General features: G+C 44.3%; 1 long non-coding RNA gene across 2 annotated transcripts; it reads left to right on the top strand.

Annotated features, from left to right (window-relative positions):
• Positions 1 to 2,838: 2,838 nt before the first annotated feature.
• LOC148685795 (uncharacterized) lies at positions 2,839 to 25,761 on the top strand. 2 transcript variants are annotated; one of them, XR_015950079.1, is made up of 3 exons: positions 2,839 to 2,995; positions 22,842 to 22,957; positions 24,642 to 25,761. It is a non-coding gene; the product is annotated as an uncharacterized LOC148685795 (long non-coding RNA). The 2 variants fall into 2 exon arrangements; XR_015950078.1 differs by lacking the exon at positions 24,642 to 25,761 and adding an exon at positions 23,617 to 23,730.

The raw sequence follows: 25,761 nt of genomic DNA on the forward strand, positions 1-25,761 counted from the left end.
AAGGCGCGCCATTCCGCTTTCGCTTTGATGCACGCTTTGACAAAGTGGCCCGAATATTTATTACATAAAATCTTATATACTGCTTGATGGTCAGGGGTAGGGAAAACATGTCAGAGCTCTTTATGAAAGATAATAAAATCATCGATAAAATCAGCTATTTGAAACATTCAAAGATAAGGTTAAACACCCACCAGCTTCCTACATATCTGAGTAGGCTCGCCTAAACATAAATATTTTCAGCAGAGTGCAAAAAAGTACGTTGTTTTGACCAAACGAATTTGTTTTTTAAAATAAATTTTTATTGAACAAATTTAACATAGTACATTATCTATCATGTTATCAATTACATTTCCCCCCTTTTTATCCCCTCCCCACCTTCCCAAGACTTCACTCCGCTTCCCCCTATGCTTTATCTCCACATGTTATTCTCTGCATGTTATCAAATTGTACATATCTTTACCTTATCTATCCTATGTTCTACTAATAAATTGTGGGTGTTTATTCAAAACCTGCCAAGGAGTCCGGTTCCTTTCATTGTCTTTTAAAGTAATTTGTGAAAAGTTCCCGTTCTTTAAAATCACAGTTGTCCTCTCGTAGTTTATACGTTAACTTTGCCAGTTCCGTATAGCTCCTCAGTTTTTCTTGCCATTGTTCTTTCGTTGGGAATTCCTCAGTCTTCCATCCTTGTGCCAACAAGACTCTGCTGTTGTGGCATACATAAATAAACTCTTTGTTTTCCTTGGCAGGTGTAACCAAATAAATTTGTTAAGACAGTTTAAGGTGTCACAAGACTTGCTTCTCCCGTCCCTATGGCTGCACCACATACAGTACATTATATAAGGGCATTTGGAAGCTGGAAGCTTTTATTACCAGTACTTGCCAGTAACCAAAGGGCAAAGAACACAGATGAAGTTTTGGAGAAAGGTGGTTGCAAAGTCCTTCAAAGGCAAACCTCCACAGCTTTGTGTTATCCATCAAGCGATCACCCTTATTATTAGCTATAAAGTCCGAAAGCTTCCATTTTACATCTTTGAGGAGTGACTTCTCTGTCTTGGGGAAGCAAGTGGTTCCTGTTAATTTGAACATGTAAAATGGCACTCAGGGATATATATTTATTAATATATAAAAATAGTCTTAAAAGTCTTTAAATAGTCAGGGTTGTATACTGCCAGAAAGCATAGGTACTTAATTCTTTCCCAGCCATTTTTCCTGAGGTAGTCCAGGTGAGGTGCATATTCCTCCTTGCAAGCAACTACTTGGAAAAAAGCACTAGACTGAATAAAGCAGGTCTTTGCATGTCCACATATTCTGACTCTCCAATCTTTGCCACGAAAAGGTTGCCGTCTTCCAAATCCTGGATATGTTCGCTTGCGGCTGTTATGAGTTAGTTGGCAAGTTATATAACATCATAACTGCATGGGCGTTTGGCACTTTATGAAGTGTAAGGGAACTGGTCGTTGCCCCAAGGAGCTTACCATTTTAAAATTCAGCACAAGGGAGAAGGGTGGAATCAGTGGAAACAGGAATGCATATACAGCACATTATATTTATTTCACTTTACTTATGCTTGGCAACAGTGGGGTTCAGGGAGAAAGAGGTTGTAATGTCTTCTTCTTGAAAACTAGGTTTTGAGGAGAGGCGTGAAGGAAGAAAGGTGGCTCACACAAGTTTTGTCTTAATTCACATTTGGTATATCCAAAATGTAGTTGTTTAAACTGGGGTTGAAAGCCAAACTAGAAGTGAAGCACAGTATCTGCATTCCCCATGAAGGTTCTTTAAAATGCAAATACAGTAGCTCATTTTGGGTGAGCTGATAATTACCAGGATTGCAGCAGTTGGAGCGTTTTAGCCAAACAAAGGCCCGGGGGCCGGAATCGGCCCAATCGCCGGCCCACGGATGGTCCGGGAATCAGTGTGTTTTTACATGAGTCTAAAATGTGTCCTTTTACAGTATTTAAAATGCATATCTGGGTTATTTGTGGGGCATAGGAATTAGTTCATTTCTCCCCAAAAAATATAGTCCGGCCCCCCACAAGGTCTGAGGGACAGTGGACCGGCCCCCTGCTGAAAACGTTTGCTGGCCTCTGAGGTGGGGAATATAAGAAGCTCCCTTATACAGAGAAAGACCATTGGTCCAGCTAGCTCAATATTGTCCACGCTGACTGGCAGCAGCACTCCAGAGTCTCAAATGGGACATTTCTAGCCTTACTTGATTTTGTTGAGCATTGAGCCTGGGGGCTTCTACAAGCAAAGCATAAACTCTACCACTGAGCCTTAAATTTAATATCCTGCTGAGGTCCTAAGGAGAAGTCCTTCCCTGATGCTAGTATTTGCAAATTAAAGATTTCCCCAGAAAGCAACTAGCCATTTTCACACAAATGATTTTCCTTAGTAGGGGAGGAAAGGGTTACACTCTCCTTTCCCACCTGCAGTGATTACAACAATTACCAACCTCATCCCCACACAGCTGATGCTGTTTGCATTTAAAACAACAACCTCCATGTTAAATGCAAAAAAAAAATTAATGTCACATGTGGCTTGGCCCTGAGCTCGAAAAAACCCCCAAACATGAAGTGGGGGGGGCACATATAAATTATTAATACATATGCTAAATCTGCTTTTATAAATCTGTCACTATCAATCATTTTTTAAAAAACGTGAACATTTTGTCCAGCCCCCCCCCCCCCCAGATAAGTACATCTGTTTTTCAGTCATACTAATACTGGAAAAGATACTTACTCTAAGGGCAACTTCAAGAGATGACAGTACCAGTTACTTTACACTTTAGACCTCAGGGGGTTACCTGTGGGACTTTTATGTGAACAGCTGGATCATTACAGTCTTTCCATCTCTTTCAGGAAAATAAGAATTTCAACTGCAAATGGAGATGCACTTTGCAAATACTGTAGTCCATTGATTTGCATGGAAGTTAGCCAGTGGAAAAACAGGGTAGGCAAGCTCGGAAACTTCCCAGGAGGCAATACTCCCTATCAAGGTTATTAATAATTGTTATTAGCTGCTTCTTACCTCATGTATTAATTGAATGAAGAGGAGTTCCATAGCCATTTAGTTGTTAGGTTGAGAGGTGAGCTATGTACAGAACTATGGCTGCTACATACTGCAAAGTGGGTTTCCTCTTGCAGAGGAAAATAATGACCCATGAAGATCGCAAATCAGAAAATAAAACAAATTCTAGAAAACTCTCCCTCTTCCCCAAACCAGATACCACAGTCTACAGGAGCTGCAGAACCCTGACCCCATAATTTCCCACCTACCTGGATTGAGAAAACAATTGCCTACAAGGCTATTGCTGAGTGATAAACATTGCTTACATATATGTCTTAGAGAGCACACTGCACGTGCAGCGGAAAAAAGTTGCACAATCTTAACAGAGTTATATAGCAGCTATGTCATGATCAACTCGTTCTCTTCTGTGTGGTGGTTCCATTTTGTTCTCAAACCACAAACTCACTTAAGAAAAGAATGTAAGAGTAGCACAATGTTTTTAGTGCTAATCCTCTGTCTTTCAAGACACATGGTTTTGACAGGTGCTGCAATGAGTTGGTGAACCTATTGCCACTTTGGGATACCTTCACTATGACCTTTTCAATGGCATTATTTTGTCCCAGTGTTTATTGTATTTGATTGATCTTTTAAACATGTCTAGGCTTTTCTGTCACTGCTGTTTGAACCACTTTTGCACTTCAGGTTTCTGAAAAAAAAGTAAAGTAAAAAGTGTTTGGGTTGATTAAGCAGTAGCATTTTAATTTGTTCAAGTGAAAATTAAAACTTTTTTTTTAAGATTAATTTTTTTTTAATGGATGCGTTAGTGAATTTTCCATTCTCCCCCTACATGGCCTTGCCATACCCACTAGTGTGGACAAACCATAATGGGATGTACACACCAAAAATGGTCTATGTCCCTGTAATGTCAACAGCAATTCCTCTTGTGGCATTCAGTGGAAGAGCAATCATTGGGAAGTTGTGGGATCTGAACTAGATGGGTCCCTTTTGGGGTTCTTCATATATTCTTAAGAGCTGCCCATCTGGAAGTTCCCTACAATCCAGGATTCTAACATGGAAGGTTGAGAAGCCTTTCTCCCTGCACAATTGGAGAATTCAACACAAATAAGCAAAAATAAATAGCAAATGACCCTAGATCTAAAAACATTTCCAATGTAGATTTCATGTAAGAGGTTATTAGACTACAGTATATTGCTACATTGGGACCCAGGTGGCGCTGTGGTTAAACCACTGAGCCTAGGGCTTGCTGATCAGAAGGTCGGCGGTTCGAATCCCTGTGACGGGGTGAGCTCCTGTTGCTTAGTCCCAGCTCCTGCCAACCTAGCAGTTCGAAAGCATGTCAAAATGCAAGTAGATAAATAGGAACCGCTACAGCGGGAAGGTAAACGGCGTTTCCATGTGCTGCTCTGGTTTGCCAGAAGCAGCTTTGTCATGCTGGCCACATGACCTGGAAGCTATACGCTGGCTCCCTCGGCCAATAATGCGAGATGAGCGCGCAACCCCAGAGTCGGTCACGACTGGACCTAATGGTCAGGGGTCCCTTTACCCTTTACCTTTATATTGCTACATTAAGGGTGAATTCATTGACTACTACCAGTTTTTATGCTGCTTCAGCCCCAGGGCCATATGTGGGGTACACTACTAAGGCGTTTCTTAGCAGCCTATTTTGATAATAAAAAATGTGGATCCATAGATCAATCTCTGACACATTATTCCTCATTCTTAACGTTTTTGCTTGTCTGGTTTTCTAGAAAGCTTTCATTTTTCTGTAGCTAGATGGAAACATCTGGACATTTGCTGTACCCATTTGGACATAATTTGTTTATTTTGTTAAATACAGACCCATGAGTATAAGGGCCAAAGCTGGGCAGAAATTGGGGTGTGTGTGTGTGATTTGAAACACAAAATTAACTACTGGTTTACAGTATTCTAGAAACATGGGCAACATAACTCCTTCCCCCATCCTGAGTTTTTATTAAACAGGTGTGGGATGGAATGTTAGCCATTAATCTCCCCCCCCCCTTTCCCAAGTCAAAACATGGACAGTGCTAGAAATATCGATGGCATCTTAAAAGAAGAGAAGAAGAAGAAGAGAAGAAGAGAAGAAAAAGCTCACAGATTCAACCCCCAAGGAGGGGCCAGCACCACAAGCATGCATGGCAGACACAGCTGATAGCGGTCTGGTTTCTGATTCTCATCTGCACTTTCCCTCTAGCCCAGGGAGGATGGGTGAGCAAACAGGGGTGCTGCGGAAGAGTCGCCATAGCCTGCTCATTTGCTTGCCAACTTGCAAGTGGGGAGGGGGGAGAAAACAAGAAGAGCCTGTCAGATCAGGCCAGTGGCCCATCTAGTCTAGCTCTCATAGTAACTGATCAAATGCCAGTGGGAAACCCATAAGCGGAAGCTGAGTACAAGAACAGGGTCCCCTCCTGCAGTTTATGGCAACTGGTGTTCAGGAGCACAGGAGCAATAGGAAAAATAGCAGCAGCTGGTGGCAATGAGGGAGGAGGGCCTACTGAAGGTATTCTTAGGAGGTGTAGTCCTCCCCCCCCCATGGGCAGCAGCTCATAGCAGAATCGGCCTGTTCATGCACAGGGCAGTCTCGAGCAGGTCGGGTGCCCTGGCGCTGAGGCGCGGAGATTGCTCCGGCGCCCCCGCCCTCGCAGCGTGCAGCACCGCTTCCGCGCGGCTTTGTCGCGCAGCGCCCTGGCACCCCGCGCCACCGGGACTATACCTAGAGCCGGCCCTGTTCATGCAACTCGAGCATGAATTTGTGAAATGAAATTCCCTGCTGATAGCAATGATGAAGTCAGCAGAAACAAATAGGAAGTTTTGCCAGGTGTGGTTTTTCATGCTGAAATGACAAAAGACTATTGCTGAGGGAGCAATGGAAGCCATTTCCCCTTTCCAAGGCATTAAGCCTCTCATGATCCATCACTGCCAGCTTCATAAATTGTACAGATGTGAGCTCTGTAAAGCATAGACCTCCCACCTTTTTTGTGTGGAAACCACCTAGCATGTGACCGCAAAGAAACAGTAAACAGCAGTTATAGCATTAAACTGAGACTAGCAGAAATCCCCACTTTAATTGTACCAATTTTCATGGTGGTACTTTGCTTCTCTTTGTAGCTTTTCGTTAAAATTCTCTCTTATGTGTCTGGAATACCTTGTATCTAGGCTGTTAAGTATGTTAACAGCATCTTTTATTTAATGATACAGTGGAACCTCGGTTTATGAACACCTCGGTTTATGAATTTTCGGTTTATGAACACCGCGGACCCATCTGGAACGGATTAATTCACTTTCCATTACTTTCAATGGGAAAGTTCGCTTCAGTTTATGAACGCTTCAGTTTATGAACAGACTTCCGGAACCAATTACACCCATGCTTCAGTTTATGAACATTTCAGTTTAAGTACTCCGCGGACCCATCTGGAACGGATTAATCCACTTTCCATTACTTTCAATGGGAAAGTTCGCTTCAGTTTATGAACAGACTTCCGGAACCAATTGTGTTCATAAACCGAGGTACCACTGTATTAGCTTGTCAGCATCTCTGGAAATATTTACACTGAAGGATAGCTTATCATTAATGCATATATAGTTAACCAATAAGTATTTTCTCTGCCCATTTGGAGGTTTCACCTTGAGTATGGTTATATATATGACCTCAAAATTCTTACAACATTATCAAGTCAAATATCAAATACCATCAGTCCTTCCAAGAGCTCTGCTGGTTACCATTACAGTACAGTTTCTGCGCTAATGTCAAGGGTTGGTTCTTGCCTTTAAATCTTGGTACAGGGATACCTTAGGGCAGTGGTTTTCAACCTGTGTGCCTTGAATGATGGTCAGTGGTGCCACGGACAACACTGGCCTCCGTCCCTCTTTCCTTCCCTTCCTTTTTCCGATGCCCTTTTGCGTCTCTGTCTCCCAAAGGCTTGCATAGCTGTTTATTACAGCAGCTCTGGCTTTAAGCTCCGCAGGCGAATGGTGCCTCTGGGAGGTGTAGGAGCGTTTATAATATACTTTACAGTAGTTTAGTTCCAGAGTCAAACGTTTCCTTACCGAGGTCTGCACAGCAGCAAAACGGCTTGCTGACTCGTTAGAGTCTTTCTTAGCTGCGAACCGCTTTTATCCCTCTTAAAAACAATACACATGAATCTGTGTTATAATAAAAAAAAACTCGTTTACTGTCAGATTCATACTTAGGTTACAAAATAAACTATATGTTACATAGTTGTGAGTCTTAACAACTCCTTCATAGCATCTATCAGCAGCAGCAGCTTAACTGTTCAACAGTCCAAACAAAAGTGACACAGAGATGACAGTTGGTCCTTCTTGAAATGTTGGAGTTGACTGACACATCCCACAGGAGGCACCTCTCTTTGGTGCATGGGGACGGGGGGGGGGCAGCTTGGACACCAGGGATAGCAGCAGGAGCTGCCCGGAGGACTCCCAAAGAGAGGGAACAGGAGAGGAAGCTGAGGGAAACCCAGCCAGATTGGTGGGGTATAAATTGGTGGGGTATAAATAAATTTTTATTATCCATAAGGGAAGGTGTTCAAAAAAGCGTGAGAGGCTGCCCGCTCTGCAGGCAAGGGGTGACATAACTGGGCTCCTGAGTCCCACAGGAGAGCCACAGAAATAATGTAGTTGGTTAAGGGAGCTGTGGACTCAAAAAGGTTGAAAACCTCTGCCTAAGGGAGTACTACCCACTTCCGTATGTACCTCACCAACCCCCAATGAATCTCTGCTACATGTACCACGTACTTCAGGGTTGGATTGACTTTCAAAATTGTCATTCTTTGTTGCCAGCCTGAGATTCCCCAGATTAATTCATCACCCCTTGAGATTCACAAGATTTGAGCGCTTGACTTCATGCAGGGGTTGACGGCATGGTGTCCTCCAGATGTTCTGGAACTGCAACTTCCATCAGCCCCAGCCAGCATAACATGCCCTATGGTCATGGAAGCTGGGAGTTAATTGGTTTAAATATTCTTTCTAGCTGCAGATTATAACTACTCAGATACAGTGAAATATATGAGATACATATTTAAAATCACAAGCATGAACTTTAATAAATGTTTTAGAACTAACTGTTCAGTGAACAGCATTGGAGTGGATCAGTGAGGACCTGGCAGTCTATGTAGGGTCAGGAGGAAAAGAGACAAATCAATGGATTAGTTTATCAGCTCAGTGGGGTGGGGTAGGGGAATTCACCCTCTGATAATGAACACAGTGTGCCAATGGCTACAGGTTTAGGCAGCTTTAAAAGGAGATTAGGCAAACTCATGAAGGATGCACTATCAATGGCTATCAGCCATGATGACTACATGGAACTACAGATATTTGCTGGGGAGCTGCAGAGGGTGAAGGGCTATATTGCCATCATCGCCTGCAAATAGGTTTCCCAGAGGCCACTGTGAGAAGCAGCTTCACTATGTGTGGAAAAGCATTAAAGAATCCCATCTGCGCCACACATACAATACATTTAAGGCACATTTCTCTACTCGCCCCCAGGAACCCTGCAAGATGTAGTTTGTTAAGGGTGCTGCGTGCCGGGAATTGTAGCTCTGTAAATGATAAGCTACAGTTGCCAGAATTCTTCAGGGGTGGGGGAGGAATGGGATTTAAAATGTTATTTAAATCTGTGGTGGTTATGTAGTAGTCCTGCCCAGAATTCTACCACATTTACCACTTCATTATGCATAACATGAAAACCAAGCTAAGGTTTGCCATCAGGCAGGTGTCTTCACTATTCCTTTTATTTATTTATTTATTTATTTATTTATTTATTTATTTATACCCCGCCCATCTGGCTGGGTTTCCCCAGCCACTCTGGGGGGCTTCCAACAGAAAAATAAAATAATCGATTAAACATTAAAAGCCTCCCTAAACAGGGCTGCCTTCAGATGTCCTCTAAAAGTTATTTTTCTTTTTGACATCTGGTGGGAGGGCGTTCCACAGGGCGGGTGGACCTCTGCCTGGTTCCCTGTAATTTGGCTTCTCGCAGTGAGGGAACCGCCAGAAGGCCCTCAGCACTGGACCTCAGTGTCCAGGCAGAGCGATGGAGGTGGAGACGCTCCTTCAGGTATACTGAACCGAGGGCTTTAAAGGTCAGCACCAACACTTTGAATTGTGCTCAGAAACGTACTGGGAGCCAATGCAGGTCTTTCAAGACTGGTGTTATGTGGTCTCGGTGGCTGCTCCCAGTCACCAGTCTAGCTGCCGCATTCTGGATTAATTGTAGTTTCTGGGTCACCTTCAAAGGTATCCCCACATAGAGCGCATTGCAGTAGTCCAAGCAAGAGATAACTAGAGCATACACCACTCTGGCGAGACAGTCTGCGGGCAGGTAGGGTCTCAGCCTGCGTACCAGGTAGGGTCTCCAGCACCTGCTGAAGACATTCTTATGTAGACAAATCTGCCCAGATGTTTAGAAAGGCTGTGGACATTTAAAAAAAATTAGCCTTTTTTATTGCAGTTCTATGCTTCTGTATGTTTTATATTATGGTGTACATTTTTTACTGATAATTTTGTTTTATCTTTTTTGTAAATGGCTTTGAGGTTTTTTTTACAATCAAGCAGTATATACTTTTTTTAATTAAATAATGACAATAACAATAATAAATAGAAGATGGGGCTACAGGGGACCTTGTTTAGAATCTTCTCTGAGTGTGCTTTACCGTGCAGCCCTCCCCAACCTGATACCCTCCAGCTGTTTTAGACCACAGAATAAGAATACGAATTGATGTTCAGAATAACTGTAGGTCAGCAGGTTAAGGGAGGCTGTCCTATAAAAACAATTGGCTCCAGAAAAATTAGAATAACCTACTTTATGAATTTTCTTACATAAAATGTGACCTGAAATAATCTTTCATAACACAGAGACTGTGCAGTTCCAATTATAAGGGTTTGGGTTTTAAAAAATAATATTTGATCATGTATATGTTCAATGCCTACTTCCAAGAAAAATCATCTTTCTGTGTGGACTTGAATCTTTGATGCACAGCTTTCCCCAGCACCAATTGTAGAGAGGCTTGGAAAAGGGGGGATCTAGAAAGTTTAGCATAACACATGATTGCAAAGAGGATTAGTTTTGTAACAGAAGAATAAATGTTCTCAAGGTTCAGATTCCTACTTCACCAAAGGAGAAATTAATTTGATCTGAGTCTTGGCATACACGCCTTGTGTCTAATTTCCTGAGGCTTTGCCTGTGTTGGTGGCTCTGGAGGTTCTGCCTGCTCAGTGACTGCATTGGCATAATATTATTGCATTTAAAAGGTGTATTAGTGTGAAAGGGAAAGCTTTAACAGAATGGCAGAGTTGCAAGCAAGTCACAGAGGAGACCTAGTCAGCAAGGGCAAGCAAGACCCCATTCAGGTATATAAACAGTGGCATCTGAGATACAGTCCTCTGTTGCAAAGTGATCCAGCACAAAGGATGTTCATGTGAATACTTGTCAGGCAAGGGACCTCACCAGACAGAATTGGGTCCCGTGCCATTAACAGTATTGGTGAAGAAGGCGTCTACGGTACCATCTCTGGAATGAGTACAGGGTAGCTCTCATGTATTTGGATGGATCTATGGTTCAGATGGCTAGGCAAACAAAGGCCCGGGGTCCGGATCCGGTCCAATCACCTTCTAAATCCGGCCCGCGGACAGTCTGGGAATCAGTGTGTTTTTACATGAGTAGAATGTGTCCTTTATTTAAAATGCATCTCTGGGTTATTTTTGGGGCATAGGAATTCGTTCATCCCCCCCCCAAAAAAATATAGTCCAGCCCCCCACAAGGTCTGAGGGACAGTGGACCAGCCCCCTGCTGAAAAAGTTTGCGGACCCCTGGAGACATTCATTCCCCCTGTGGGTCATGGCAGAGACAAATGTGGCATCAAAGATCAAGTGTCTAACCTGAAAATCAAACATGGCCTAAGGGCTAGAATGGCAGGCAAGCATTAATTGCTGCATGCAGGGATGAAAGAAGCTGTGCCTGTTGAATTTCTGCCTGACACACAACTGTTAGGGGAAGCCCTGTCGGAAAGAAAAATGTAGAAACCTTTGGGCTTAGAAGTTCAGAAGCAGTGCTTCTGGTGAAAGCTCCATGGCTCTGGAGCTGTTATGTAAGGTTTTTCCTTACTGTGACTGCCCTTGATTTGTTTAAAACTATGCTTAACTATGATAGTCACTAAGTGTCCTATAAAGAAGCAATACAAAAAAATAAAGATCAGTTAAAACTATCAAATCAGGCTTCAATTAAAATGCCTGCTGGAATGAAAGAAAAACTTCAGTAGGGTGTGGGCTTGTCCGCTCTCAGCTGGAAGTGAGTTGCAGAAAATTTAATTCAATGAAAAGGCAAAGGAGCAAAGAGTGAAGGAGCACTTCTCTGTGCCATATCACTAACAGTCTTTTTTTTTGCAAGCTGAGCTTTCCTTCTGCATTCCTGAGATGAGCCCCAAGGCTAGAACTTATCATGCCTCACCAAGGACATCTTGAGTCCTTTAACACTCTGGCCTTCTCTAAAGTGCCCTTGGCTAAGAGGAGATACTGACTTATCCGGACATTAGTCATCATGACAGGAAAAATGATAAAGAGGCAACAAAATAATAGATAAATGGATGTGCAGCTGGTCAATTCTGGAGTTTCATTCATGAAGGCAAAACCAAACAGCCCCAAACAGTTCTGTAGGAGTTTTTCTGACGTGGGGACTTAGCCCAAGAGCCACATCATCCATGATTCTATGATATATTATATAGAGCAGTGGCTACAAGCTCCCCAGGTGTGCTGGTTGCCAGGAGCTGAGGTGGCCTCAGGGTAGGCAAGCAAGCTGGCAAGGGAGTTGAGCCAGCCAGTCTGCCAGCCCTTGCTCTTGGGAATGGACACAGTCACGTCCCAGGCCACTGTGAGGCAGTGTGAGGAAGCACCTCTCTTTGGGGCGGTGGGGGGGGCAGTTCAGAGACCAGGGGCGGCAGCAGCAGCTGCCCAGAGGACTCTCAAGGAGAGGGGAGAGGAGAGGAGGCTGAGGAAGGGTTGAGAGGCTGCCAGCTCTGCAGGCAAGGGGTGACCTAACTGGGCTCCTGAACCCCTTCGGAAAGAATGTACGGTAGTTGGTTAAGGGAGCCGTGGACTCAGAAAGGTTGAAAACCCCTGATATGGACGGACCACATACTGGTTGTTAGTGGGAGGGAAAAGTGAATATGGCCAGGGGCAAAAATATCCAGATACAGATGTACAGAAGGTTACATTCCAGACAAGTAATATCTGAAAATAAAAAATGTGTGTGTGGAATCAGGGTTGTCAGTCTATATATGCACACACTCATCTTTCTCCATTTCTTAACCAGACAAACAAGAAACATTATTGCCGTTCAAGGAGACATTGCATTTTTTTAAAAAATAATTTTTATTGTTTTCTCATAAATATACATAAACATAACATATACATATTCATTTATCCCCGATTACAAATATAGGGATTTCTCTTCAACATACAAAGTAACCATTAAAAATGTTCTGCCGAACTTGACTTCCCCTTTACTTTCTCTTTGGTTTTATTTGTTAATTTTTAATTTCCACACTTTTTTTATTTCCATACTCTATTTTTATATACCATAACTTCATCTGTACAAACTCTATTTCTACAATTGTAGGTATTACGTCAATCCTGTAAGTGTTTTTACAGTTTTGCAATACGTCTTGAGATATTCCAAGAATTTACTCCATTCTTTCTGGGTTTTCTGGTCTTTTTGTTCTCTTACCCTTCCAGTCAACTTAGCCAACTCTATATATTCTATCAATTTACCTCTCCATTCTTCTACTGCTGGAATCTCTGTTGTTTTCCACAACATTCTGGCCACTGTAGTGGCATACATGAATACTTTTATATCCTCTCTTTTAATTTCATTCCCTATTAAACCTAACAAAAATAACTCCGGCTTTTTCGGGAATGTATATTTTAACATTCTTTTTATCTCATTGTATATTGATTCCCAAAACGTTTTTACATTTTTACATAGCCACTACATATGATATATATCACCATTTTTCTCCATACATTTCCAGCACTTTTTGTCCCTTTTTTAATATATCTTTGCAAGCTTGACTGGAGTCAAGTACCAGCAGTACATCATTTTCATAATGTTCTCCTTTAGTATCGTACATGCGGTAAATTTGATGTTTTGGTTCCAAAGTTTTAACCATAAATCAATATCAATGTTTCAAGGAGACATTGCAGGCAAGCTAAAGCACTCAAAGATGATATCAAGCATGGACTTTGAGGGATGTGACTGAGGGAAGTTCTGAGGAAAGTTCTGAGGACTGGAGGACCCCTTTGGACTTCCAGACCCAAGGATCCCCACTCTTGAACTACGTTCTCACAAGGGGTGCTTGCTGGGCGCCTGGCGCTTTCCCATTGTCCCACATGAACCGAGAGTGTGCCCTAAAGCATACCCCAAAACACACCCTGCTGGCTGCTATCGGAAATGGTAGGGAAAGCCATCGAACAATTACAGTGGTACCTCGGTTTATGAACGCAATTGGTTCCGGAAGTCTGTTCATAAACTGAAGCGTTCATAAACTGAAGCGAATTTTCCCATTGAAAGTAATGGAAAGTGGATTAATCCGTTCCAGACGGGTCCGCGGAGTACTCAACCTGAAGCGTACTTAACCCGAAGCATGGGTATAATTGGTTCCGGAAGTCTGTTCATAAACTGAAGTGAACTTTCCCATTGAAAGCAATGGAAAGTGAATTAATCCGTTCCAGATGGGTCCGCAGCGTTCGTAAACCGAAAATTCGTAAACCGAGGTGTTCGTAAACCGAGGTTCCACTGTACTTGTCTTCTGCTGATAAAATCCAGACTAGAATACTGTTTGAAAGCCATTGAAGGCTAGTGGCCATGAGGGTCTGTTCTTTCCAATATGATGGAATGCTTTTCATTCTTTTAAATCCAAGCAGGTCACAATGTCCTATCCAACCGGTTTTCTGCACCTGCTCACCCACTGGAATCAAAACGATCAGATAACTTGCACTGTCATAGCTTTCCTGCTTAACAGTCCATGGTCCACAGCCATGGACTCAAGGGGTGGAGTACAGACTGTACTCAGGGGAAGCATACATTTTAGGACCAGCCTAGGTAGCCAGATCTAAGGCCAGGAGCTTTGCTTGGTATGCAGAAAATTTGGGGGCCAGGCTTTTAGACACAAAGTTACATAAAATGTATACATGCAGATTTAGAATTTAAATGCCGTTGCTGGTTTACAGTGACTGGCAGTTGCTTTCTAGAGTTTCAGGCAGGGGTCCCTCCCAGCCCTACCTGGAGATGCCAGGGATTGAGCCCGAGACTTTCTGCATGCAAAGCAGCTGCTCTGTCAATGAGCCACAAAACAACGCAGCCTGGGTTAGACTGGAGGGAGATGAGCAATAGACCAGTTGCTTCTGCCCATGGCTGGCAACCTGAACACCAGCCTCTGCAGCTGGGTAACTTGGTGGCTCAAGAAATTTATGCATGCACTCACTCCCTTGAGCTCAAATTGGATTTGGGGTTTAGCTAGTTGAGAGAACAATGGTGTTTCCAGAGTCCAAATACACTGTGCTGGTTGGCGGGGAAAGACACATTCTACCTGACTGACAGTTGGAAGCTAACATGATAGAAGTTTATGAAATCGGGCATGGCATGGGGACAGTGGATAGGGAATTAATTTTGTTCCTCTCTCATAAGACTGGAGATTCCATAAAGTGTTGGAAGTGTCAGGAAAGACCTTCTTCACACAGTACATCGTTAAATGATGGAACTTGATCCCACAGGAGGCAGCAATGACCATCACCTTGGATGGCTTTAGAAGATCATTAGACAAATTAACGGAGGAGAGGGTTGTCAATGGTTACTAGCAACAATGGCTATGCTTTGCCTCCACAGCTGGCAGCAGCTGTGCTTCTAAATACCAGTTGCTGGAAACCACAGGAGGGGAGAGTGTTGCTCTTGTGGTCAAATTCTGCTTGTGGGATTCCCACAAGCATCTGGTTGGTCACTGTTAAAATAGGATGTTGGACTAGATAGACCCTTGGCGTGATCCAGCAGGCTGTTCTTACGTTCTAAGCATACAATTATGGATTTTCTTTCATGTAACATTTGTCTGCCAGTGCCTTCCAAGAAATAATATCTCTCCTGGTTCTGTAATAGTGGTGACACTGAACAAAGAGATGAGTGATTTTATCCTCAAACTTCCCAGCAAACCTTTCACACCAGGCCTGAAAACTATTTTCAGGGACAGATATCAGCAGTCCTCTCGCCACACGGAATAGCTCTTTTGGCTGGCTGCTCAGAGATGTTTCACCACTGCCATGCAATAGGTGCAACCATGTACTCTAGCATGTATCTGATCAGCTTTTCATCAAGTCTTACGCCACTTGCGCCTAACCTGTTTCATAGCTTGGCTCCAGAGGCTTAGAGAGGGCTCTTGTGAGCAATTGCGTCAGCAGCCCAGCACATCTCACCACTCCATAGCCGGACAAAAGACTCAACAGGAGTGCTGGCTCTGACTTGCAGAAAACCCCCCAAAGCATGCCGAAATCCTTTCTGACAAAGGATGGGGGCAGACCTTCCTAAAAAGGTCCCCACCCTTGCATGCACATTGCGGGGCCGGGCAGCGGTCTGACACTGTAAGATCAGATGTCGCCAGATAGTGGTCTGATCATGACTGCAGGGTTAACCCTCCCAATATTCAGACTCACCCCCTCTTCAGTTCACCAAACCAGGCAAATCAGGTGGACCACCAGCCAGCCTCCTCTCCTCCACTGTCTACTCAGACACATCCTGATTCATATCAGGGTTTTCATACTCCCCAAACCCAGGACCCTGAATAAAAAAAGCTCCCAAAATAACACACAGGTGGCAGTATCATCCACCTTGCACATGTGCCCATGAAGGGCTTCCATGCTCTCACCAGGTCACCGTTCCCCAGCACTTGACCTCTCACCAAGTGCTTGGGTTAGGCGCATGCATATCCTCCGGATTGTTGTTGACTCTCACACAGAAGCCAACACAATTGACAAGCCAAACAAATTTACTAAGGGGGAGACGAACACCTTCACCCTGGTGGTTCCTTGCAGCCAAGGCAGCAGCACTCCTGAGGGCTGTGGGGCTGAGGGCCAAAGCAGACACTGGTGCCAGCTATCAGAAACTGCTGAGCCAAGTCTGGGAAGCTAAACTCTCTCGCAGAGCCAAACAGCTCTGCAAGAGCTCCGCAGGTGGAGACAGGCATGCAGCAGATGCTAAAAGGGCACTGCTCCCTTTCTACCTGGGCACATGGTCGTCTCTGCCTCTGCACATGAGCCAAAAACAGCGAGCCTTGCGTGTGGTCTGATCGTGCCCATGTCCACATTCAGGCTGCAGTTGCTCTACCTGGGAGGTGACTTTATTTGCTCAAGCCCTGAGAATCCCCCCTCATGTCAGAACTGCTTCTCTTGTGCTTCCCCACTTTGAAGCTGGGGTGGGGTGGGGTGGGGGGGTCTTTTAAAGATCTACAGGTCTTTATTCCTTTTACTATAAGTATCTTCTTTGAAAAGGGATTAGCCTCTTTTATTCCTGATCCAAGTTTTTTTTAATGCAACAACCAGAATTTATTTGTTTTAATTATACTGGGATTAGTGCAGAAAAGCAGAGAAAGCATTGGGGGGGCAGGGTGAAGGGGGGGGCGGCAGCTGTGTAGCACATGCACCTTATCTTGCCACACAGAAGCACCCAAATCCCACCCTCTTTCTACCTCCAGGAATTAAGCCTCCGGCACCATCGCAGATAAGTCCCTCCTTCCATCCTGGGAGATCTGCTCCTCTAGTGATAACTGACCATGCGGTCCAAATCCTGTCCTGTGTTTAAGGCACCTTTGCTTTGGGCTTATCCATATTGCAGCTCAAATTTGTACGCTGTTGGCATGCTTGTGTGGAGTGCTTGGATCCTGCCAAACATCTCCCATGTTCCTCCCCTAGCAGCTCAGGGAAAACAAGAGTCTCTCTGTCAGCAAGGATCATTGAGAGCTGGTCCAAAGAACACAGCAATTGCTCTAGTGGAGGGTCCATCTTAGTCCAGAACCCTGTTGTCTCCAGCAACTAGAGATGTAATGCCCCTAAAACATGGAAGTTCTACTTTTGGCTGCAGTAGCAAAGGAGCAGCGTTAAAGAGTCAGGAGAGCTGCTATAATTCAGAGCAATCCAACAGGCCTTCCACAAGATGAATCCTGGTTGGCCAATTGTAAGGCATATATTTATTTGATGGTACCCATCAAACAAACTGAGATAAAGTTGTAACTTGGGTTAAGAACTTAATTCGTTCTGGAGGTCCGTTCTTAACCTGAAACTGTTCTTAACCTGAGGTACCACTTTAGCTAATGGGGCCTCCCACTGCCCCCGCGCGATTTCTGTTCTCATCCTGAAGCAAAGTTCTTAACCCGAGGTACTATTTCTTGGTTAGCAGAGTCTGTAACCTGAAGCGTCTGTAACCTGAAGGTACCTGTAACCTGAGGTACCAATGTACTCTGTTCCTCTTCAGCCTTGGACCAAATCTTGCAGCTCTGACATTGACTATTGCTTGCCTTGGTGCCATCTGACACTCCAGCTTTAGGCCCAACTCTGCCCCATTGGGCTCCATTGGCAGCATCCACATTCTTGGCTGGTCTTGAGAGGCCAGGGGTTGCCAGTTGATTGGGAAAAGTGGCCAGCCCATGTTCTTTTAACAGCAGGCACAGAGACGAGCATGTTATCACCTGGTAAGCCCTGCAGGTCACGCTGCTGTTAAAGGCAGAAGAGTGAGGAGTCTGGGCCTGGTGACCTTACCTAACACTGAAGCTTGTGTAAATTAAAAAATTGTCCAGTAGCACCTTAGAGACCAACTAAGTTTGTTCTGGGTGTAAGCTTTCGTGTATCTGAAGAAGTGTGCATGCACACAAAAGCTTGTGCCCAGAACAAACTTAGCTGGTCTCTAAGGTGCTACTGGACATTTTTTAATTTATTTCGACTGTGTCAGACCAACACGGCTACCTACCTGAATCAAGTTTGTGTGTTACTCTACACCGCACCCACCAACCTACAAGTGAGTGTTCTGCTTTCCAGCCACCCCCTCAGTTGATTTCCGCTTTAACAGTTTCAAAGAGCAGACAATGCACTTCTCCGTTTTTTATTTTTACACAAAAATGCACTAAATATGCACTACTTTTTTAAAAAAAATCAGCTGACAAGTCAGGCTGGGAGGGTGAGAGAGGAACCAGCCACCTACCGGTACTTTTATTTTTTAAAAGAAAGGCCAAGGGATGTTTCCCTGCTGGAGTGTGCTGGGAGTACCATTTTCACTTCTTGTTCTTGAAGACCTCTCAAAAGTACATGCAAAGAGGATGCAAGGAACTGAAACAGCACTTGGTTTCTCATGAAACATGTTGGGGGTGGGGGGTGGGGTGGACAGAGCAAACCCCCTCCAAATGAAACGCCTGGAACAAAACGTCCATAAGCAGAAAACAAGCCTCAAGTTATTCATGAGGGCAGCAGACCCAGGTCTGCATAGATTTGCTCTGTTCACATGTGAAGTGGGGAGTAGTGTGCAACTTAAGACTGTACCCTTAAGTGCTGCAAGATTTCATAGAATCATAGAATTGTAGAGCTGGAAGGGACCCTGAGGGTCATCTAGTCCAACCCCCTGCAATGAAGGAATGTCAGCTAAAGCATCCATGACAGATGGCCATCCAACCTCCGCTTAAAAACCTCCAATGAAGGGGAGTCCACAACTTCTCAAGACAGTCTGTTGCATGGTCAAACAACTCTTAATGTCAGCAAGTTCTTCTTGATGCTTAATTGGAATCTCCTTTATTGTAATAAGAAGTGTTAGTTCTGGTCTTAGGACTCTGCTATACAGCTACAAATAAAACATTTTAAATGTGTTGTAAAGTGCAATATACAAATGTGACACGAGAGGGCGACAGTGAGCTATGCAAAATTCAATGTATTTTTCAAAATGTTTTTTAAAAAAAGCATTTTCACAGCATTTTTTATATGTGTGTAGATTCCACCCACTGGGCCACTGGTCCCATCACCTCCTGGCAAATAGAAGGGGAAGAAATGGAGGCAGTGAGAGGTTTTACTTTCTTGGGCTCCTTGATCACTGCAGATGGTGACAGCAGTCACGAAATTAAAAGACACCTGCTTCTTGGGAGAAAAGCAATGACAAACCTAGACAGCATCTTAAAAAGCAGAGACATCACCTTGCCGACAAAGGTCCGTATAGTTCAAGCTATGGTTTTCCCAGTAGCAGGAGAAAACAAACTTTCTCCATCTTCCATGGACAGCACTTAAGATATTTGAAGATGGCTCTCATATCTCCTCTCAGTCTCCTCTTTTTAAGGCTAAACATGGTTTGTTTGAATATAGTCAGTATGCCTCGCCACCCAGCAAAATCTGGATTGGAACCCTAGCATCATGGTTAGGGGATTTTAGTCATTTGCCGCCAATCATTTAGAAAATGCCAGTGTCTGCATTTTCCATTGCCAAGAAAAGGTCCCACCCATTTCCATTTCATTCATGGATCTGCTAAGTTGCTTCCTTTAAAAAGTGCTGGTGGTTGGTACTTCTCTCTCCCGCTTTCCAAGACTTTGCTTATGCACAGAATGTTATAGCTCAGAGCGGTTTACAAAAAGATAATACAGTACAGGAAAACCGAGAAAAAATTAAAACCATACTTGTAAGACATTAAAAAAAAGTTAAAACAGATTAAAATCCATTTTTATTTCAAAATTATATCTCATTTTAAAACATTCATTTGAATTCCTATGATGATTCTTTATTGTTGGGGCAAGCTAGCAGCATCAAGGGACAGTTTTGAGCCAGAAAATGGGCTTAGGAGGGGAAAGGGTTAAATTAATACCCTGCCCCCAGCCAGAGGAAGCTTGAGCTTAGAGACCTGTCCAGTTTGCCCGCAAGGAAGGGTGTCCGGGAAAGTGCAGAGAAAGTCCTCCCTGCACTGCTGCCCTGTATTGGGGGGGGGGGGGGGAGAAGGGGACGCTTATCTCCTCTTTCCATACACTGCAGAATCCTCGCCCTCCCTTTGCTAGCATCGTTCGTCACCCCCACCGCAGGCTAACGCTGGGGCTGCACTTCAGAGTCCATCCAACTGGAGTTGCGCAACGGTGTAAGAGGAAACGCAGCCTTCGGACCTGACAAATACATGGATGTGTTTTCGTTCCAGCCCTTATTTGCTGTTTTTGCATTTTGCAATCTGTCTTCCCCGCCAGTCTGGGGCCAGAATACAGGTAAACACTTTAGCCTTTCAGAGAGAATTGTAGAGTTGGAATGGACCACAAGGGCCAACCCCCTGTAATGCAGAATCTCATGGTAGTTTTGTGCGATGTACATTGCCTTGCTGTCTTTTTATTCTAAAAAAACAGCTGATAAATATTCAACTCCGTTCTTATGTTCTCAAACACCATGTCCGACTGTTGTTTCAGTACTGTCTGCACTGACTGACTGGCCAGGGCTCTCAGAGGTTTCAGACCAGGATTTTCTCCAGCCCTACGGGGAGATGCCAGGGATTTGATTTTGTTGCTATAGCAGGAGGGCCGTGGGTTCAAGCCCCACGTTGGGCAAAGGATTCCTGCATTGCAGGGGGTTGGACTAGATGACCCTTGGAGTCCCTCCCGACTTTACAATTCTATGATTCTATGGCCCTGGAGCCTTCTGCACGTAGTGCAGATGTTCTACACTGTGCTGTGTGGCTGAGACAATTTTTTACTAAGTTTTTACTGCCCCCTTCTCCCCCGCCTCCATATAGGGCAGCAGTGCAGGGATAACTTTCTCTGTTCTTTCCCGGACACCCTTCCTTGCGGGCAAACTGGACAGGTCTCTCAGCTCAGTTTTTACTGAGGCCATTGGTGCATTTAGCTCAATACTGTCTACACTGACTGGCAGCTGCTCTCCAGGTTTTCAGGCAAGGAGTCTCTCAGCCCTACACAGAGATGATGCTGGGGATTGAATTTGAGACCTCCTGCCTGCAAAGGCAGATGCTGCCTCTGCCGCTGAGCCAAGGCCTTTTCCAACCCCAAACTTTCCTTCTAGCTGAGAATGTTAAACAATTTGCAGCTCAGCTTAAATCCAGCAAAAGCCGGTAAGCTCTATTTAAAAGCACATTGCAACAGCAAATGCCTTTCTAGTTTGCCTCCTGCTTCCTTGTAAGAAAACCTCTTGCCAAAAGCCATAATGTGGTGTGGCACTAAATCCCCCACGTTAATTTCGCATCTTGTGAAGGCCTTGCAACCTGCTCAGTTTTGCAGCCTCGTTAAATTTGCACACGGTGGCGAGAGATGCAATGATTTCCTGCCTTTTACAGGAAGGTGGGTGCCCAGCCAACGCATTATGGCCCAGATTGCCAAAAAGCAGCCTGCAATTAAGAAGTCACACAGCTCCTCCTCCTCCTGCCTCGAAGCTAAGTACATAGTTATGCAGGCACCATTTCTGATGCTTCCCACAGCACGTCTGCATGTGGGAGAGGAAGCTTGCTTCATTTCCCAGATGGGGGCAGGCAGCAAGGCTTGCACAGCGATGAGGCTGCAGGTGGAGCATGGTTAGAAATGTGATCTAAGCAAATCCGCCCAAGAGGAGTGGGGAATCTGGGCTTTTCACCTGCTATGCAGCAGTCCTATCCTCTCTGAATTCTAGAGCTGATCTCAGGGATTGCCATATGTTTGTTTGCTCGTTGATCTAGTTCACTGGTCTAGAAAATGCAGGCCAGTATGCAGCTATCTGGTAGCCATGAAAGGGTGAGTGGAGGTCAGATAAACTTATTAGTATTTATATGACTGGGAGCGGCTGCCGAGACCACATAACACCGGTCCTGAAAGACCTACATTGGCTCCCAGTATGTTTCCGAGCACAATTCAAAGTGTTGGTGCTGACCTTTAAAGCCATAAACGGCCTCGGCCCAGTATACCTGAAGGAGCGTCTCCTCCCCCGTCATTCTGCCCAGACACTGAGGTCCAGCACCAAGGGCCTTCTGGCGGTTCCCTTGCTACGAGAAGCCAAGTTACAGGGAACCAGGCAGAGGGCCTTCTCGGTGGTGGCACCCACCCTGTGGAATTCCCTCCCACCAGAGGTCAAAGAGAACAACAATTACCAGACCTTTAGAAGGCATCTCAAGGCAGCCCTGTTTAGGGAAGCTTTTAATGTTTGATGGATTTCTGTATTTTAATATTTTGTTGAAAGCCGCCCAGAGTGGCTGGGGGAACCCGGCCAAATGGGCGGGGTAAAATAATAAATTATTATTATTATTATTATTATTAGCCTTTTCCTTTACACCCCTGCTGCCTTCGGGGGGTGGGGGGTGGTCTGTGGACAAAAAGGTGGAAAACAGCAGGGACAGCCTTTGCCTTATTATTATTTATTGCTTGCAGTTTTCTCCCACATTTTCCTCCAAGGAGCTCAAAGTGGTGTACATGCCCCCCCCCATTTAATCCCCACAACCACCCTGAGAGGTAGGTTAGGCTGAGAGGCAGTGACCCAGGTCACCCAGCAAACTTCATGTGGGGATTTGAACCCTGGTCTCCCAGGTCCTCGTGTGACACTAACCCAGTGGTTCCCAAAGTTGGTGGTTCCGTCCCCTGTGGTGGGATTCTCCAAGGGGGTGCTAGGAGGCAATTAGGCGGTGGGGGGGGGGTAGAGGTGTCAGTGACTGTCAGTCTCTGAAAAGCTGGTATCATGGATTTTGCATAAATGTGCAAGCAGTTGTTACTGTTTTGAATTCTATTGTGTTACTACCTTTATTGCAAAGTGAACATGGCTTACATTTTCAGATTGGATGGAAGCTGGCTTGAAGGGAGGTGCATCGAGCAGAAGAACCTGCAGGATATTATATAACGGATTGTGACTAATGTCATCTTCAGATTGCTCTGGAGCCCAAATAAACCAGGTGAGGTCAGACTGAGGTCAGTGGGGCAGCGCTCCCATTCACTCAGTTGGGCCAACCTCCGCTGCACATGGGGCTTAAAAAAAGGAAGAAGTTGTTTAATACACAGGGGGCTTGGGCAGGATCTCTTTATCCAGTTTGCACAAGACCCCGGTATTCAAAAACCCAAATGAAAACAAAACAGATATTTCTCCTCTCTCCCCCCCCCCAAAAGCAAACGCCTCTATTTTGCTCAGCACCAATAGCACATTTCTAACCATGTGTACCCATAGATTTCATTGGGGACTTACTCTCAGGTAAGTGAGATGAGGATTTCAACTTTTGCTATTGTGCTCCTGCATAATTCCTGGGATTTTGTTTCCCCTTAGAAAAAGGTGTGCATATGTGTGCAGGTGTAGAAATAATAGCATGAATGCCAAGAAAAGAAAAGAAAAGTAAGACAGGAGGATTAAGATGTAATATGAATTACTGTGCTCAAAGCGGTGGAAGCTTTATGTTTTGAGATGAACTTTTCTCTGTATGGACCTTAACCTATTTTTACTTGAATTCCCCCCCCCCTTTTCTTTCTTTCTATTTCTTTTTTCTTTTGTCTTCTTTTTTCTTTTTTTCTTTTCTTTCTTTTTTCTTTTTTATTGATGTTTTGCAATTTTGATTTTCTATAGTTAAACAATGGAATATGTAAAAAGTGCAAACAAATGTACTTGGATTGACTTGAAGATGCTTTGTATTGTTTTAATGAATATTGGAATAAAAATAATAACAATTTTTTTAAAAAAGGTAAAGTAAAGTACTGGGGGGGAGGAGTGGCTGAGGGGAGGGACGAACAACACACCCCTCCCTCCAAATAAATAGATGGTTTTCGGTGCACCTGGCCCCCAAACTAATGACCACTCCCAGCACACCTTGGAACATAACTGCTAGTCAAGGAACTCAAAAGCACTTGAAAGGGAAGGCATCCCCAAACTGCAGCCCTCTAGATGTTTTGGCCTACAACTCCCATGATCCCTAGCTAACAGGACCAATGGTCAGGGAAGATGGGAACTGTAGTCCAAAACATCTGGAGGGCCAAAGTTTGGGGATGCCTGCCTTAGAGGAAGGCCTGTTTGCACACAGTAATGCTACTAAAAGAAAGCTACAGTAACTAGTTTTTACTTTATTTCTCTTTTCTTTATTAGCAACAACCTTGCAGTGCAGCTTTCGTAACCGAGACATTGGGTGGTTTTAATCTGCACTGTCGGCTACAACTTTCAGGCGAGACCTTTTCCATTTACAACAGCAGCCTAAACTTTGTAACCTTAATGTAAGAACATGAGGAGAGCCTGCTGGGTCAGGCCAATGGCCCATCTAGTCCAATGGCCAACCAAATGCCTGTGGAGAACCACCTGCAAGCAGGATCCAAGCATGAGAGCAACTCTCCTTCTCCATGAAATTGTCTAATCTTTTAAAGCTATTAGGTTGGAGGCCATCACAGCCTCTTGTGGGAGAGATTTCCATAGCTTATCTCTGGACTCAGCTACATTAGTAAAAAAAACACTAATGCTTTGAATGCGCTATAAGCATGCAACACCAGATGGTGCCAGAGAGCAAACAAAATTTCTATGTGATTTTTACATAGGGCTTTTTTTTCTTTTCGTTATAACAATTTAGTTTTGACTTATGTATAGCGTTGTTTTTCCCCTGTGTGTAGATCCACCCTCTGTGCTGCATGAACAAGTCATTTCTTTTATCCATCCTGAATCTTCCAATGTTCAGCCTCACTGGATGTCCACATAACTCGTGGAGTGTTAGGAGAGAGGAAGAAAACCTTTTCTCTATCAACATTCTCTACGCCATGCAGAATTTTACAAACTTCTATCGTCCCCTCGATCGTTTTGGTGGCCCATTTCTGAACCTTCCCCAATGCTACAATATCCTTTCTGAAGTGAGGCGACCAGAACTGTATGCAGTATTCCAAATGCGGTCTCACCATAGCCTTGAATAACAGCCTTGCAGTCATGGTGGCTTTATTGCCAATTCCTTCCAAGGAATCTGCCTTTTTCATAGCCAGTGCACACTGAGTCAACATCTTTATTGAGCTATCTCCTATGACTCCAAGGTTGTCGTCCGCTTCAGGAGCTACACTTCCCCTGTTTACCCTCTTTAATGAATGCCAGAGACTGGTAGATTAACAGTAGCTCCTTTATTGCCTAAAAGTGACTTTTGCAACCTATGCACGATGCTGTGAGCGAGGATCACAAAGTGTGTAGGACCAGATTAAAAAGAGATAAATCTCCCAAGTCATCAGATGTCTTATTAGGGCTCCCCCCCCCCGGATTCTTCCTTCTGTCCCGTTGTTCACAGTTTCCCCAAGTGCTGAAGCAAAGTTGTTTCTGCGGTGAAGAGTGATGGAAAGCATTACGCCCACTCAGGCCTCTGAAACAAACCCTCACACACAGTGTATTTCCATATGGGAGTCCAAATTAAGCAGGGGAGGGGCAGGCGGGAAAGAAGATAAATCATTCTCTCTCACACACACACCCCTGGCCGTTTCTTCAGCTGTGCAGCTTGGCTTTTTTTCTGATTCCAGGCTGAAATTTAGAAATGTGTGCGATGGACTCAGGAGTCCATGATTATGGTTAGAGGGACAGGAGCTTTGAGCCTGCTGTTAAAAAGGTCTTTGGATGAAGGGGCTGTATACAAATTTAATGATGGTGATTGTTGCAAGGGTAAATTGGGGAGATCCATGTGCAGCACCCTTTCGCAAATTGGAGGAAACGTTGCTATACAAATGTAATAAACAAACAAATAAAACAATAGCTTGGCTCTTG

The sequence above is a fragment of the Zootoca vivipara genome, chromosome 5, assembly GCF_965207765.1.
Source record: "Zootoca vivipara chromosome 5, rZooViv2.hap1.1, whole genome shotgun sequence".
In the NCBI taxonomy this organism is placed as follows: Eukaryota; Metazoa; Chordata; class Lepidosauria; order Squamata; family Lacertidae; genus Zootoca; species Zootoca vivipara.